The sequence below is a fragment of the Rhinoderma darwinii genome, chromosome 5, assembly GCF_050947455.1.
Source record: "Rhinoderma darwinii isolate aRhiDar2 chromosome 5, aRhiDar2.hap1, whole genome shotgun sequence".
In the NCBI taxonomy this organism is placed as follows: Eukaryota; Metazoa; Chordata; class Amphibia; order Anura; family Rhinodermatidae; genus Rhinoderma; species Rhinoderma darwinii.
Window position 1 is genome coordinate 123942322 of NC_134691.1, and position 16568 is coordinate 123958889.

General features: G+C 41.7%; 1 protein-coding gene across 1 annotated transcript in view; it reads left to right on the forward strand.

Moving 5' to 3' along the window:
- DOK6 (docking protein 6) overlaps positions 1-16568 on the forward strand; it is a 600408-nt gene that overhangs the window by 425110 nt on the left and 158730 nt on the right. The window lies entirely within an intron of this gene.

Here is a 16568-nt window from a genome sequence, read left to right on the forward strand (position 1 = left end):
ATCTGGGGTACTTCCACCTTTCTTTCTTCTTGAGCCAGTCTATCCATTGTTTTCTGATCTCTCTAATTTACAAGGTATTTACATCCATAAAACTGCCAAACATTTTGTAATGACGGGGAAGGGAGACAGACAGGTGAGCCTTAATCTACCCGCCACTCAGTCCCTGCCTACTTGCAACGGCCCGTCCTAGGCGACGGCGTACAACTGGGCGATGGTCCCTACGCTCAATAAGTGCACGACAGACTTCCAGACATGGGTACACAGAAGCTAAGGGAAATGGGGCAGTTGCCCATGGCAACACCGTGAGCAACATGAGAAGTGAACGAGCCGAGTCAAACCAGGAGTGTACGAGGTACCAAACGCAGAGCAGGAGAGTAGTGAAAGAGCCGAGTCAAACCAGGAGTGTACGAGGTACCAAACGCAGAGCAGGAGAGTAGTCAGTAAGCCAGGGTGAATATGAAGCAGGGACAAATAGTTCAAGCAGCAGCAGAGCCAGGAAACAGGAGAATCACAGGCAAAGGAGGAGCAGGAAGTGAAGGTATAAATAGACAGAGGGCGGGAGCTAGCTCCGTCTGGCCAGGCTGTGATAGGCTCTCCCACTCCTCAGCCTCCCAGCCTGATTGGTAGATGGAGGGGTCACTCGATCAGACTTAGAAGCAGGTGCAGACTGATTATCTATGGGCGTTAACCCCGAAGCTGTGCCTGGCAGATCCTTTACAGTACCCCCCCCCCTTTTATGAGGGGCCACTGGACCCTTTCTAGGTGGACCTGGCTTATTAGGGAACCGAAGATGGAACCTCCTGAGCAATACTGCAGCGTGAACATCCCAGGCGGGTACCCAAGTCCTCAACTCAGGCCCGTATCCTCTCCAATGGACCAGGTACTGGAGAGAGCCTTGGACCATCCTGCTGTCCACAATCTTAGCCACCTCGAATTCTACCCCTTCAGGGGTGAGAACAGGGACCAGAGGTTTCCTCGAGGGAGCTAAGGACGGGGAGCAGCGTTTCAGGAGGGAGGCATGAAACACGTCGTGTATTCGAAAAGACGGGGGTAACTCCAGTCGGAAGGAGACAGGGTTAAGGACTTCAATGACCTTGTACGACCCTATATACCGGGGAGCAAACTTTTTGAGCGGGACTTTAAGGTGCAAATTTTTAGAAGACAGCCACACCAGATCCCCGACCACAAACAAGGGGTTAGCAGAACGTCTTCTATCTGCCTGAGTCTTTTGTATGCTCTGGGACGCCTCTAGGTTCTTCTGAACCTGGGCCCAGACTGTGCACAGTTCCCGATGAATGACATCTACCTCAGGATTGTTGGAACCACCAGGTGAAACGGAGGAGATCCGTGGATTAAACCCAAAATTACAGAAAAAGGGGGAGACCCCTGACGAGTTACTGACCCGGTTATTAAGGGAAAATTCGGCGAGGGAAATGAAGGAGACCCAATCATATTGACAGTCAGAGATAAAACACCTTAAATATTGTTCTAGAGACTGATTAGTCCTCTCCATTTGGCCATTAGTTTCAGGATGGAAGGCTGAGGAGAAGGAGAGATCAATCTTCAACTTTTTACAGAAGGCTCTCCAAAACAATGAAACAAATTGTACCCCTCTGTCAGAAACAATATTGACAGGAACCCCATGGAGACACAGGATGTGTTTGACAAACAAGGTAGCTAACGCCTTAACATTGGGTAGTTTCTTGAGGGGCACAAAATGGCACATCTTACTGAAGCGGTCTACTACAACCCACACCACCGACTTGCCTTGAGATGGAGGCAAATCGGTGATAAAATCCATGGAGATATGGGTCCAAGGTCTCTGAAGAATGGGCAAAGAACATAGTAAGCCCGCTGGTCGGGACTTGGGAGTCTTGGACCTAGCACAAATTTCACAAGCGGCGACGTAGGCCTTAACGTCTCTAAGCAACCCAGGCCACCAATAGTTTCTGGCAATGAGATGCTTGGTACCCAGGATGCCTGGATGGCCAGATAGTGCAGAGTCATAATTTTCTCTGAGTACCCTTAGCCGGAATTGCAGGGGAGCAAACAGCTTGTTCTCAGGAAGGTTCCCGGGAGCTGAACCTTGATCAGCCACAATTTCGGAGACTAGGTCAGAATCAACAGAGGAAATTATTATACCTGGGGGCAAAACACAAGCAGGATCTTCCTCCGAAGGAGGGCTGGCCATGAAGCTACGCGACAGTGCATCAGCCTTAATATTTTTAGACCCAGCCCTATGGGTAACCAAAAAGTTGAATCTAGTAAAAAATAATGCCCATCGAGCTTGTCTCGGGTTAAGCCTCTGGGCAGATTCTAGGAAAACCAGATTCTTGTGGTCGGTAAGGACAGTTACCTGGTGCCTAGCCCCCTCCAGGAAGTGGCGCCACTCTTCAAATGCCCATTTAATGGCTAAGAGTTCGCGGTTGCCAATATCATAGTTACTCTCAGTGGGCGAGAACTTCCTGGAGAAGTAGGCACAGGGACGGAGATGGGTGAGGGACCTGGTACCCTGGGACAAGACAGCACCCACTCCCACCTCGGAGGCGTCAACCTCCACAATGAATGGCTCCATTTGGTTGGGCTGAATCAGCACTGGGGCCGAGATAAAGCACTTCTTAAGGACCTCAAATGCCCGGACCGCCTCTGGAGGCCAGTGGAGGAAATCAGCACCTTTGCGAGTAAGATCCGTAAGAGGCTTAGCGATGACTGAGAAGTTAGCAATAAATCTCCTGTAATAATTAGCAAACCCCAGGAAGCACTGTAACGCCTTCAGGGATGCAGGTTGGACCCATTCAGCCACAGCCTGAACCTTGGCAGGGTCCATGCAGAATGAGTGAGGATTTGACCCAAAAATGTTATCTCCTGCACCCCAAACACACATTTTTCGGTTTTAGCAAACAGTTTGTTTTCCCGAAGGGCCTAGAGCACCTTCCTGACATGCTCAATGTGGGAGGACCAGTCCTTGGAAAACACAAGTATGTCATCAAGGTACACTACAAGAAATACCCACAGGTAGTCTCTTAAAATCTCATTTATAAAATTCTGGAAGACCGCGGGAGCATTACACAACCCAAAGGGTATGACGAGGTATTTGAAATGACCTTCGGGTGTGTTAAACACACTCTTCCACTCATCCCCCTCTTTGATGCGGATAAGGTTATAAGCCCCACGTAAATCAAACTTAGAGAACCATTGGGCCCCCTGAACCTGATTGAAGGGATCAGGAATCAAAGGAAGGGGATACTGGTTCCTTACAGTGACCTTATTCAAGTTTCGGTAGTCAATGCACGGCCTAAGACCACCATCCCTCTTCCCTACGAAGAAGAAGCCAGCACCTACAGGAGAAGTAGAGGGGCGAATGTAACCCTTGGCCAGGCATTCCTGGATATACTCTCTCATGGCCTCACGTTCGGGACAAGAGAGATTAAATATCCTACCCTTAGGGAGCTTAGCTCCTGGTACCAAATCGATTGCGCAATCGTATTCTCTATGAGGAGGTAACACTTCGGAGGCCTTTTTAGAAAAAACATCAGCGAAGTCCTGAATAAACTCAGGTAGAGTGTTCACCTCCTCAGGGAGAGAAATTAAATTAACAGAAAAACATGACGTCATGCATTCATTACCCCATTTGGTAAGATCCCCAGTATTCCAATTAAACGTGGGATTATGCATCTGCAACCAAGGAAGGCCTAAAACCAAATCTGACGATAATCCCTGCATCACCAGTATAGAGCACTGCTCCAAATGCATGGAGCCAACAATGAGTTAAAAAACAGGGGTATGCTGCGTAAAATAACCATTAGCAAGAGGAGTGGAGTCGATACCCACTACCGGGACAGGTTTAGGCAAGTCAATCAATGGCATAGCTAGAGACATAGCAAATTCCACAGACATAATATTAGCAGAAGACCCTGAATCCACGAAGGCACTGCCGGTAGCAGATCTGAAGGGAAGCAAGATTTTATTAGGTTTCATATTTACGGGAAATACCTGTGCACCCAAGTGACCTCCCCGATGATCACTTAGGTGCGGAAGTTTTCCAGCTGCTTATTCTTACACCTAGGACAGTTGTTCACTTGATGCTTGTCTTCCCCACAGTAGAAGCAGAGACCATTCTTCCTGTGGAACTCTCTACATTGTTGGGGAGACACGGAGGCCCCGAGTTGCATAGGTTCATCCGAGTTTTCCATGGAAGAACGAAGCAACAGAACCTCGGGAGCCATCATGGGGGGGTCAGAGGAGAAGGCACCAAAACGTTCAAGTCGTCGTTCCCTGAGACGTCGGTCAAGATGTACCGCTAAAGCCATAACCTGATCTAGAGAGTCAGAAGAGGGATAGCTAACTAACAGGTATTTCAGGGCGTTCGACAGACCCAATCTAAACTGGCACCTCAAGGCAGGGTCATTCCACCGAGAAGCTACACACCACTTCCTAAAATCAGAACAGTACTCCTCAACGGGTCTCTTACCCTGACGTAAAGTCACCAGCTGACTCTCGGCAAAGGCAGTCTTGTCAGTCTCGTCATATATGAGCCCGAGAGCAGAAAAAAAAAGATCAACAGCGGAAAGTTCAGGGGCGTCAGGAGCCAAGGAGAAGGCCCATTCTTGGGGCCCATCCTGGAGCCGGGACATAATTATACCCACTCGCTGGCTCTCAGAACCTGAGGAGTGGGGCTTTAAACGGAAATAGAGCCTACAACTCTCCCGAAAGGAGAAAAAGGTCTTCCGGTCCCCTGAGTACCGGTCAGGCAACTTGAGGTTGGGTTCAAGAGGTGAGGTGGGGGGCACTACCAAGGTAGCATCATGCTGGTTACCCCTCTGAGCCAGGGCTTGGACCTGTAGGGAGAGGCCCTGCATTTGCTGAGCCAGGGTCTCAAGGGGGTCCATAGTTATGTCAGGGACCAGGGTAGAAAAGGTATATGGGCCTGTGATTATGTAATGACGGGGAAGGGAGACAGACAGGTGAGCCCTAATCTATCCGCCACTCAGTCCCTGCCTACTTGCAACGGCCCGTCCTAGGCGACGGCGTACAACTGGGCGACGGTCCCTACGCTCAATAAGTGCACCACAGACAAACAGACATGGCTACACAGAAGCTAAGGGAAATGGGGCAGTTGCCCACGGCAACACCGTGAGCAGCAAGAGAAGTGAACGAGCCGAGTCAAACCAGGAGTGTACGAGTTACCAAACGCAGAGCAGGAGAGTAGTGAACGAGCCGAGTCAAACCAGGAGTGTACGAGGTACCAAACGCAGAGCAGGAGAGTAGTCAGTAAGCCAGGGTCAATATGAAGCAGGGACAAATAGTTCAAGCAGCAGCAGAGCCAGGAAACAGGAGAATCACAGGCAAAGGAGGAGCAGGAAGTGAAGGTATAAATAGACAGAGGGCGGGAGCTAGCTCCGTCTGGCCAGGCTGTGATAGGCTCTCCCACTCCTCAGCCTCCCAGCCTGATTGGTAGAAGGAGGGGGTCACTCGATCAGACTTAGGAGCAGGTGCAGACTGACTAACCACGAGCGTCGACACAGAAGCTGTGTCTGGCAGATCCTTTACACATTTGATGTTTTGTTTTGTGTACCATTCTCTATAAACTGTAGGGACTGTTGTGCATAAAAATCCCAGTAGATAATAATTTGTGATATAATCAATCCAACACCAAAATGTATTCCACATCTAGATACTGAGCCCCCATTTCCTCCCCATTCTGGTGTTTGGCAGCTCGAACACATGAACCTCTCCGGCTGGCAATATTTTTTCCTCCTACAGGTAAATAGTAGTATTACATGCCAATGATTGAGATGAAAGGCTGACAATGCGATATACCAGGCCCGCCAGGGTAAGTTAATGGCTCTCTTTTTTTGGCTTACAGATGGGTTCCAAAGCGGTCATCCCTCTATGACACTATAGAATTGGGTTGTCTTCATGAGAGTATTCGCATTGTTTACCAGATGTATATGTTTACCTAGTAAAGTGGCCATTGATTGTATACTATAATGACTGGACCATTTACACAGGTTTTGTTGAGGTGTAGCTTGGCATTTTATAGCAATTTGCTAATATACTTGTAATAGCTCTGTTACTGATACATAGTATATTGGCTATCTCCTACTAATGAGCTAGCAGCTGCAGCACTTTACAAATTCCCTTGGCTACCTATCCCTTGCCAACTACAGACTGCCGGCAACAGTTTAAATCAACCTGTAAAAGTTTGACAGGAAATTGCTATAAAAGCTATTTCAGTAAAATAAGTAAACCTTGCAGCTATATGGTGGAGCAAAACGTTATAACTTTATTTTTGTTGTGTGACTTTAATCTATTGGAGAAGAAATGTGCACATGACAACTAAAAATAATTAGCAATTAGAAGTTAACAATTATCATTACGTTGCATGATAAATAATAAACAGTGGGTTACCAGCCAACGAGGCAGATCTCCACTGTACCAGGAGGTGATAGAAGAGCGGCGGCCCAATGCTGATCCTCTTCCCCCCAGGGGCCAATTCACAATTCTGGAATTGATGCCTGGGTGAGAGTTGTTCTGGTGCTGAACTTTCCTCCTGCCTCTGTCCAAAAATGTGCCACATTGTCAACACTAAGACTGGATTCACACGACCATGTTACGTCCGTAATGGACGGAACGTATTTCGGCCTGCAGTGTGTTCGGTCTGGGATTAGCGGACGAAATACGTTCCGTCCATTACGGACGTAACATGGTCGTGTGAATCCAGCCTAACACTAAACAACCTCAACAACTTAATTGATAAGAGGAGTGAAATTTTTTTTTTTTTAGCAAGGTAAACTGTGTACCCAGGAAGGGAGCAGTAGGAAAGCATGGAATGATTATTTTCATTCCCCACCTTTGTATGTACCTCATAAAAAACATCTGAGTATTTTATAGCAAATTTAATTTTTGATAAGTCTGATCTGGAATGAAGAGCATCTATAAGTTGATGTTAGTAAATGAATTTGTGCAGCACTCAACAGCAATCCCTCCAAGAAGCTGTTAGTAATTTATTCAACCGCATGCACCATTTTTTTTACCTACTGTACTAATGTACCATAATCCCTTGCTTTACAATTGACCCATTTTTGTACCCCAACATTTTTTACAAATACATTTCTTGTTATGGAGTTGTATTTCCCATACACAAGACAATGGAGACTGAATTTTTTGTTGCAGATCCCTATTGCAGTCCCTATTGTTTCTGTAATGGGAAATGTGCTTTTCAGGCTAGGCAAATTTTCGCTGATTTGCTCATCACTATTTACAATCAATTTATCTTATCATGGCTGTTTATGGATAATTTTAAAGTGAGGAAATACTAAATTCACAATATAAGTTCTCCTGTGTGGTGGGAGAATGGGACCACTGAATTGGCATCAAAGGGAATCTGTCAGCAGTTTGGATCACTCCAAACTGCTGACAGTGCTAAGCACAGGGTGGGGGGGGGGTGTATAATGCTATAGCATTATTTATGCATTATAGTGTATTTTATTCCTACCTGTTTTATTTTTTTATTTTATTATTTCTGTGTATTTTTTTTAGCCTGTTTTTGTCTTGCATTGGTTATTATGTGGAGGCTTCATAGCAAATGAAAACATTTTCTTAGTTATGGGAAACTGAGGGATCACTATGTAAATAGAAGTTGATCTTCCATTGTATCAATACCGATAAAAGGACAAGTTAATGCATATTCTCAGTATTTGTTATGGATGACTTATCTTACATACCATATGTTATTCAGTTTAAAAAAAAAAAGGAATTAGAACAGTCCTCTGCAATTTATAAGATAATTAGCAATTTAATGCTTGGTTTCAGTCTGTGTTTTTGTTTCCCGAGAACTTCTTGATTGCTGAAATATTTACCTAATTAGTGCAGTGTTACTGCCTGCGTTCGGAATAGTTATAACAGCTTGCTGTCCAAGTCCTACTTCCACAAACCAACAGGAATTGAACATGTTACCAGAGCTCTACGTGACATATCAAATGAATGTTGACATTTCTTCTCAACATGGCAGATACTTTGTGCTCTGAAGGGAGAACTGCATTCTATTGATCTATGGAATGGAACATTGGACAGAAATCATTAAAAAAACCTCTAAAAGACAAACAGTAATACTGCAGCTGAAGAGAAATAATAAAGCTCAGATCTTTGAGCTTAGAAATGTTAGGTCTTTTTATTACAATGTCCACGTATTATGAGTGTTGTTTTAAAACAAATAAAAAAGCGCTATAAAATTATTCTGCACTGATTGCAGTAACCTAAGGGCATGTTCACATGTGGCGGAGTTTTTCCGCTGCAAATGTTGGTGCAGATTTGGGGCAATTACGCAACGAGTCTGCACCAACATTTGCATATTTGACAGGTAATTCAGACGTTGCAGATATCACAGCGGACTTGCCACAGATTTCAGTTTTTGCATTGCAAAGGCTAAAATACGCAGTGAAAATCTGCCTCTTCTCCGCAACGTCATGAGCATGCTGCGGAGGGAAAATTCTGCACCGCAGCCTGATTTCCACACAGTTATTTTCTGCAACGTCTGAACTAACTTTCCTAAAAATGGATAGAAACAAATGTAAAAAAAGGCTGCTGCAGAATTCCACTGCGGACTGTCCGCAGCAGAATTCAACAGCAATTCTGCCACGTGTGAATGTGCCCTAATAGATCTGTTATGTTCACACAAAACATCTTAGGTTGTCCAATGAATAGTACTGTACAAGACATTTTCTTTTTTATTTAAGGGTTTTCAATAATTAATTAGATAACATTTAAAGGACAAATTGTTCAAGGAGCAGAAAGACAATGTATTATTTAGAATTCTACTTTTTATTCTTTTATTATTCTTTTTTTTAGATTACATAGGTCACGAATCACAAAACTTAAACTTATAGCCTTTCTTAAGAATAGAATTCCCCAATTATTCTGCCGTTTGTCTTTTTACTAGTCTGTACGTTTAGTGAGGCAATATCTATCCCTGTTGTGTTAGAAATATAAAAACATTAAATGAGCAGGAACATTTCTCACTAAAAAGAAATGGAGTGAATTCAGGCCAAATATAGTGTTTAGAATGGATTCTGCTCTGTTAATGCAGCATGCCAGATGCTTCTAATCCCTTCTATAAAAGACTGTAAAGACTATTCCATAAAAACAAACTCTCTGCAAATAAAAGATGAAAACCCCAAATCAGGAAACACATTGTGTAGCAAATGCCATGATTTTATTACTTGGTGTATGCTTATGTAAATTAGTTCATTCCTGAACTGAAGAGGTTTTTTTTTTTTTTTTTGTAAATTCTTTTTCTTTATACCTTTTTTATAAGAATGTTTTATGGTCTAGAGGAATGCAGCAAAAGTTATTATATTTGTAGTAAACTTGCTGTCAAATTTAACCTAAATGCCCTTAACATGGGCCAACCTCCCTTTACTTCACCTAATGGCCACACACTCACCCTTTTCCATCCCCAGGGACCACCGACCTTCCCACCTTACCCTTTTTTTTTTTAAAGGACTGGTACTTTTAAGTTCTTATAATTTAAAACATGTCACTTGACTTTAATTGTGTTTTGAGACTATTTTTCTTCCTCTATGCTATATTGACAATTAAAAAAAGAGTGTTAAAAAAAAATAATCTTTTAAAACATGAAAATAAATCTTAAGTAAAAAATGCAAATATATAGTATGTATGTCACAGAAAAAAATGGTGGCATGCTACATCAGATGCAAAATGACGCTAGTATGCTCCCACAGAATATCTCTATAAAATGGCTATCTGTACCATAATAAAGTCTCCTGCACAGGGCTTAGGCAAATTGCAGATGTATTTCAGAGCGTAAAACGCCTCGTAATACGCCTTGAAATAGACTTGCAATATGCCTAGTAACATCTCCAATTGTGTAGTTCAGATAAGGCGTATTTGTATGCCACTGAATTCAAACACACCTCGTAAAATTACGCCTCGTAAAAAAAAAGTGGCATGCCACATCTTGAGGTGTTTTTTTAAACTGATTTTGAGTTCCCACTACAAAAAAAATGCTTCAAAATACACTTGCAAACACCAAAAGCAATTTGAAAATCAGTTCCAGAAATGCCAGGATGCAGAGGCTGTTTTCTCTTTGCATCAGCTTCGTATTTTTTTTTTTACTCAAACACATAATGTGCATGCAATTTTTTTCATGCAGTTTTTGATGCAGTTTTTTTTAGCCAAATACAGGAGTGCATACAAAAGACAGAAGCATTAGACTAGGTCCAGACTTCGTGAAAAAATCACCGGCCTATAAATCTACACCAAAATCCGCAAAAGAATTTGCATGTGTTACATGCAGATTTTAGTACAGTATATAACCACGGATTTAACTTGTTCAGATGAATGAAATCCGCCATGAAAAACTTAATTTTTGCAACAGATAGTGCTTGCTGCAGATTTGAAAGCATACCTGGAACCAGCAACAGATTTCCTATGCTGTGAGTGAATGTAGTTTGCTAAAACCCCATTTACTAACATTGTACTGTACTTTGTTGCAGAATTTCGGTGCAGATTATGCGATATGTGAATATTACCTTAAGGCCCCATGCACACGAACGTATTTTTGCGGCCACAATTCAAACGCAAATCAGCGGGTGAATTGCGGTCCCATTCATTTCAATCGGCCCATGTACACGACCGTGATTTCCACAGTTCGTGCATGGCCCAGGAGCCTGGACCGCCGTGTTTTGCGGTCCAAGCTCATAGAAAATAATGTAATGTCTGCCGTATAAAGGTGGCAGAGATAATTGGTCTTTAAATCCAGCTGTCATTAAAAGAGTGATTTATTCATGAATCACACCAAGTGTAATCTCTGATACAGTGCTAATATAACAATAAAAAGTGCTTAAAGGTGTTGTACGATTCTAGAAAATCTATCTACGTGTAAAGCAATTGTAAAATGAAGACACTAACTAATATACTTTAATTTTTAAAACTGCACAGATATCCAGATTTCCATGACCTGTCTAGTCCTGGAAGTTGAGCTTCTCCCCTTAGCTGTGACGTGTCGACACAGACTCAGGATGCAGGTCGCTGCCCCCTCTCTGTGCGTCCATGACGTGATGGACTTGGCTTACCTAATGAACTGAGCCAGGCTGCCAGCCCCTTCTCTGTGACGGCTGGAAAACAGTAGCCGCCTTGTCTAGTGTGCAATCGTCCCTCCTCTTCCTGCTCCCCTTATTACCTGTTATTCCCCCCTTGACTGTCAGCACGGAGCTATCTTTTTTCAGTTTGAGCTGTCTTTATTACAGGGGTACTGTCTTCCAGCCGTGAAAAACGGGCTGGCTTATCTATCAAACTGAGCCAGGCAGCCAGCCCTTCCATTTAGTCACCAACACAGAGAAGGGGAGATAGCTACTATTTCGGGACATCACAGCTAAGGGGAGGAGCGCTACTTCCAGGACCACGACAGGGTGTAGAAATCTGGACAACTGTGCAGTTTTGAAAATGAAAGTATATTAAGTGTCTGAATTGTACATTTGCTAAACAATTAACAAAATTTTCTGGCGTCGGACAACCCCTTCAAACAATACAATCGTAAAAATCCAAAATTATATTGACACAATAGAGACACATATGGTCACTACATAATACAAGTGGACAAACGTACACTCACTAAACACAGGCATACACACATAAACGACCTAAATGCTCTTACGTATTATGCACACACTCACTATGTACATACAGGCACGCACACTACAAATGTACGTACATTTTGTTGCTTTCTTTAAATAACTCTTTATATTTGAGATAGCACTGATATACAGTAATGTACTGAGTGTCTATATATTTTTGTCTCTTTAGGCAGTATTTATTGTTATTGCATGTGATATTTTGTGCTATTTTTTGCTACTTTTGAACTGTACTGGTGTAATTACATGGTAGTATCTACATATATATTTATAGGGATTATGTTTGTATATTGATATACGTATATCATTATATGGAATATTTGGCCTGGTTTGGTATAGGTATTGATATATGAATATTAAACCTGTTTTATAAAATTGGCGACAGCCATTACTAAATTTTGGGCCCATACTGTTCAACAATCAGGGCGCTCATAAAATCCCATAAAATAGGATCTCATAAAATAGGAGGGGGCCCTGGGGGGTAGATCATCTGTAGAGAGTGCCCCACACAGTGCTCCCTGTATATAGTGAGGAATGATGAGCATAAAAGTAGCAGTGTCGTATGGAGTATCGGCGCCAGACTCAGAAGAACGAATTATCTGGTTATATTGATCAGGTACTCTTTTGTACACCAGACATTTCACAAACTAACAGATGCAAACAGAATTTTATTACTGATTTCAATAGTGGACACAAGACTTTAAGGACCATCTTGGAAAACCACCATCTTGCGTAGTGACCCGGTCCTGAAAATGATCATACCTGAGAGACCAGGTTTCACCTACAGGAAAGGACGTAGTATAATAAATATGGTCGCACCTAGTAGATTAAAAGAAATCACCACAAAATCTTCCACAAATTTCATTCCAAAAATAGTAGGCGCCTATAGATGTAATACGGCTAGGTGCCAATGTTGTGACACCATAAGCCATAGAAAGACCACATCAACATTTAACATCACAAAAGAAACCTTTCCAATAAAACAATTCATGAATTGTGCTTCAAACTATGTCATATAACTATTGTAGTGTACATGTGGCCTCCAATACGTAGGTGGAACCATACAGCCCCTTAGAACTAGAATTAATAAACACAGATCAAACACCAATAATCATTTTCTAAAACATAACGTATCCAGACACCTCCTTTACCAACATGAGGGAGTCTTTGCAGTAACAGTTACACCACTAGAACATATATCATATAACATCAATAATAGATTCTCCCGTCTAAAAAACCGGGAGGCTTACTGGATGTATAAGTACCACAGTTTGACCCCTGACGGACTAAACGAAACCATTGAAAATACTAATGATAACTAAAAATCATTCTTATATATTTTCCCCGTTTGCATTTCCACAAATGGAACGGATACCCCTCACTAGAAAGTCCGATAAGATCAGACAGGATCAGTAGATAGGTTCCACCGCACATAAAGTTTTCCTGTAGAACCATATAGAAAACAAACAAAATCACAACTCTACACTACACTGAGGAAACCTAAATCATTTATGTGTGTATAAACAATTCCCCTAATGAAGAATAACAGTAAAAATCTAAACATTATGTATCTTCGGCACAGATGCTACTTTATAACGAATTAGCGGAATATTTTAGATAAAGAATGTTCGAACCCCGATACATATAACATCTGTATTAACACAATATATTTAAATAATTTCCCGAAGTATATCACCAACGAAAATTTATCTATATTACCAGTAGGTCTGCACCACTAATCAGTTGTATACTTACATTCATTTTGTACATTCATAATTTTTCATTTTTTATTTTTAACCTTATCGCAATTCAACTGAATTGTGGAAGAACAAATTTCAATATGAGAATATATATTTGTTAAACGAAAAACTATGCACTCCAAGGTTTAAATACAAGATGTGAGCATATAAAAAGGCATGAATCTATTTTAATAAATATGGTAGTACAGCATTTTTATTATATAACAAACCTTTTATAGTACACACTGTATAATAAGCAGGTCTGCATCATTTATTTTATTTTAAATGTTTTGTTTTAACCTTCATTCTTCCCAAATATCAATGCTGTCCACAAACAATGTGGAATAGCCAATATTCATGTGCAAAGAAATCTAATAATAACAACAATAAGAGTGATAAGATAAATTATATATTTTAAATTGTGTAGATGAGATGTACGAGGGATCAGCATAGAACCGGCACAAGTTTATTTTTAACTAATAAAAGTACAGAGTACAGTACTAACAACACAAAAAAATCATTCAAGTGTACCCACTATAACGAGCATTGTTTCATTATTTTTTTCATCTATTTGAAATTTGGAATAATCATTATCCAAATAGAAATTTGTATAACATTCAAATACAGTACAACATAATAACTCTTATTCTAACTCGTATTCTAAGAGTTGAACATTCTAATGAACAATTGTATACTGTTAAATGTCTAAAATGTGGATGACATATACTGTTTATATAAAGTCTGTGTAAATTTCAAATGTATCAAGCCATATGGGTGGTTTTAACCCCGCAACAGGCTTTGCAATTTTAAATGTGTAAAACCAACTGCACCGTACCGGGTTTTTCCCAGCCTTTTCATTGCATATATAAGCACCTTGCATGTGCAAACACTGTGACAGACCTGACGAAGGGACCGGTCCGGTCCAGAAACGCGTTGTCATTCTAATAAAAGAGTACCTTGATCAATATAACCAGAGAATTAGTTCTTTATCTTCCGAGCCTGGCGCCGATACCCGATACGACACTGCTACTTTTCTGCACATTATTCCCCTATATGTTTTGTCCCTGGTAAGAAGGATTCTACTACCGAGGGACCGCAGTGGGTGGCAGCCAGTACAAAACATCACTTCACTCCACGTATGCTCACAGAGGAGCACCGCTGATCCCTCACCTTCATTGTACTGTGCACCCCGTATATAGTGTCACATGGTGCCACACATACCCTGTTGATAGTACCACACAAAGTCCATCTGTAGATAGTGCCACACACAGCCCCCTTTAGATAGTGCTACACACAGCCCCCCTTGTATGTAGTGCCACACAGCCCCCCTTGTACGTAGTGTCACAGAGCCTCCCTTGTAGAGTGTCACACGCAGCCCCCTTGTAGATAAGTGCATACACTTCAGTATACAGTATTCCCTACATGTAGTTTGAATAGAGTAAATGTCTATATACAACGCTAAACACTATACATAGTAGCCACCAGTTACAATACAAAACATCACCAATAAAATACAATATCAATTCAAATATATCTGCAGTAGAGAAATAACTTTTAAAATGTCAACATTGTGTTCTGAATATGTTTGTGGTAGCGTGCTTATATTTGATTAAAATAGTAATTCCTGGATTATTTGTTTTGTCTAGAATATGTATATAATGTTAGCTGCCATTGTTTCCCACTGTGAAACAGGTGCATATACACGATATGGATAACTGCATCTAAACTTTATACCTACTGAAGCTTTTCTCACATTAATATGGAGTTCGTCCCCCCTCCCCCCCCCCCCCCCCCTGTAGTTAAAACAGTTTCCACTCTTCTGGGAAGGCTTTCTACAAATTTTTGGAGAATGTCAGTTGGAAATTTTGCCCATTCATCCAGAAAATCATTTGTGAGGTCAGACACAGACGTTGGATGAGAGGGCATGGCTCGCAATCTCCATTCTAGATCATCCCAAAGCTGTTCAATGGGGTTTAGGTCAGGACTCTGTATGGCCAGTTATGTTCTTCTACACTAAACTCACCCAACCATGCCTTTATTGATCTTACTTTTTGGAATGGGGCACAGTCCAGCTGGAACAGAAAATGGTCTTCCCCGAACTGTTTTTACAAAGTTGGAAGCATACAATTGTCCAAAATGTCTCGGTATGCTGAAGCATGAATAATTCTCTTTACTGGAACTAAGGGGCCTCGACCAACTACAGAAAAATCTACCCCATATCATTATCCCTTCTCCACCAAACGTAAAGTTGGCACAATGCAGTCAGGCAGGTATTGTTCACCTGGCAATCGTGATTCGTCACTCCACAGAACATGTTTTCACTGCTCCAGAGTCCAGTGGCAGCGTGCTTTACACCACTCCATCTGCTTGTCATTGTGTTTGGTGATGTAAGGATTGCCTGCAGCTGCTCGACCATTGAAACCCATGCCATGAAGCTTCCGGCGCAGAGTTTTTGTGCAGATGTTAATGCCAGAGGAGGTTTGGAACTCTTCAGTTATTGAGTCAGCAGAGTGTAGGCGACTTTTATGCACTATGCGCTGTAGCACTCAGCAACTCCACTTTGCAACTTTACATGGTCTGCCACTTCGTGGCTGAGTTGCTGTGGTTCCTAAAGGCTTCCAATTTGCAATAATAATACCACTCATAGTTGATTGTTGGATATCTAGGAAGAAAGAAATTTCACAAACTGACTCATTGAAACGGAGGCGTTCCAGTTTGAAAGCTGATTTTGCAGTCAATACATGTTCAAAGTGCATTTTATGGCTTGTTTTTCTAGTGGATTTTGATAAGGCAATAATAGAGCACTGAAAAGAAATATGGAGCCAAATTAACTACCCATTGATTCCTAAAACTTTTTAAAATGGTGTAAATATAAAGTATGACTCTTGCCCCTAGACTGCACCTGGTCAGGAGGCAAGAAAATAAATCCTCAGTGAGAATAAGAACGTCCAAGTTCTTCTAAAAATGGGATAAAAGGATGAAGTGGTCTTAGAGCTGTGCTGCAATTAGGCACCTGTCAATGCTGCGAAAAGCCTTTAAACATTGCCTAACAATATTTCACAAATTAATCATTGTATTAAAAAAATATACTGTGTGTGCAATAACAAGAGAATTGCCCTCCACCCTGAATATCTCAATAATATGTTGGTTTGCTATATATCTCACGCTGCATCTT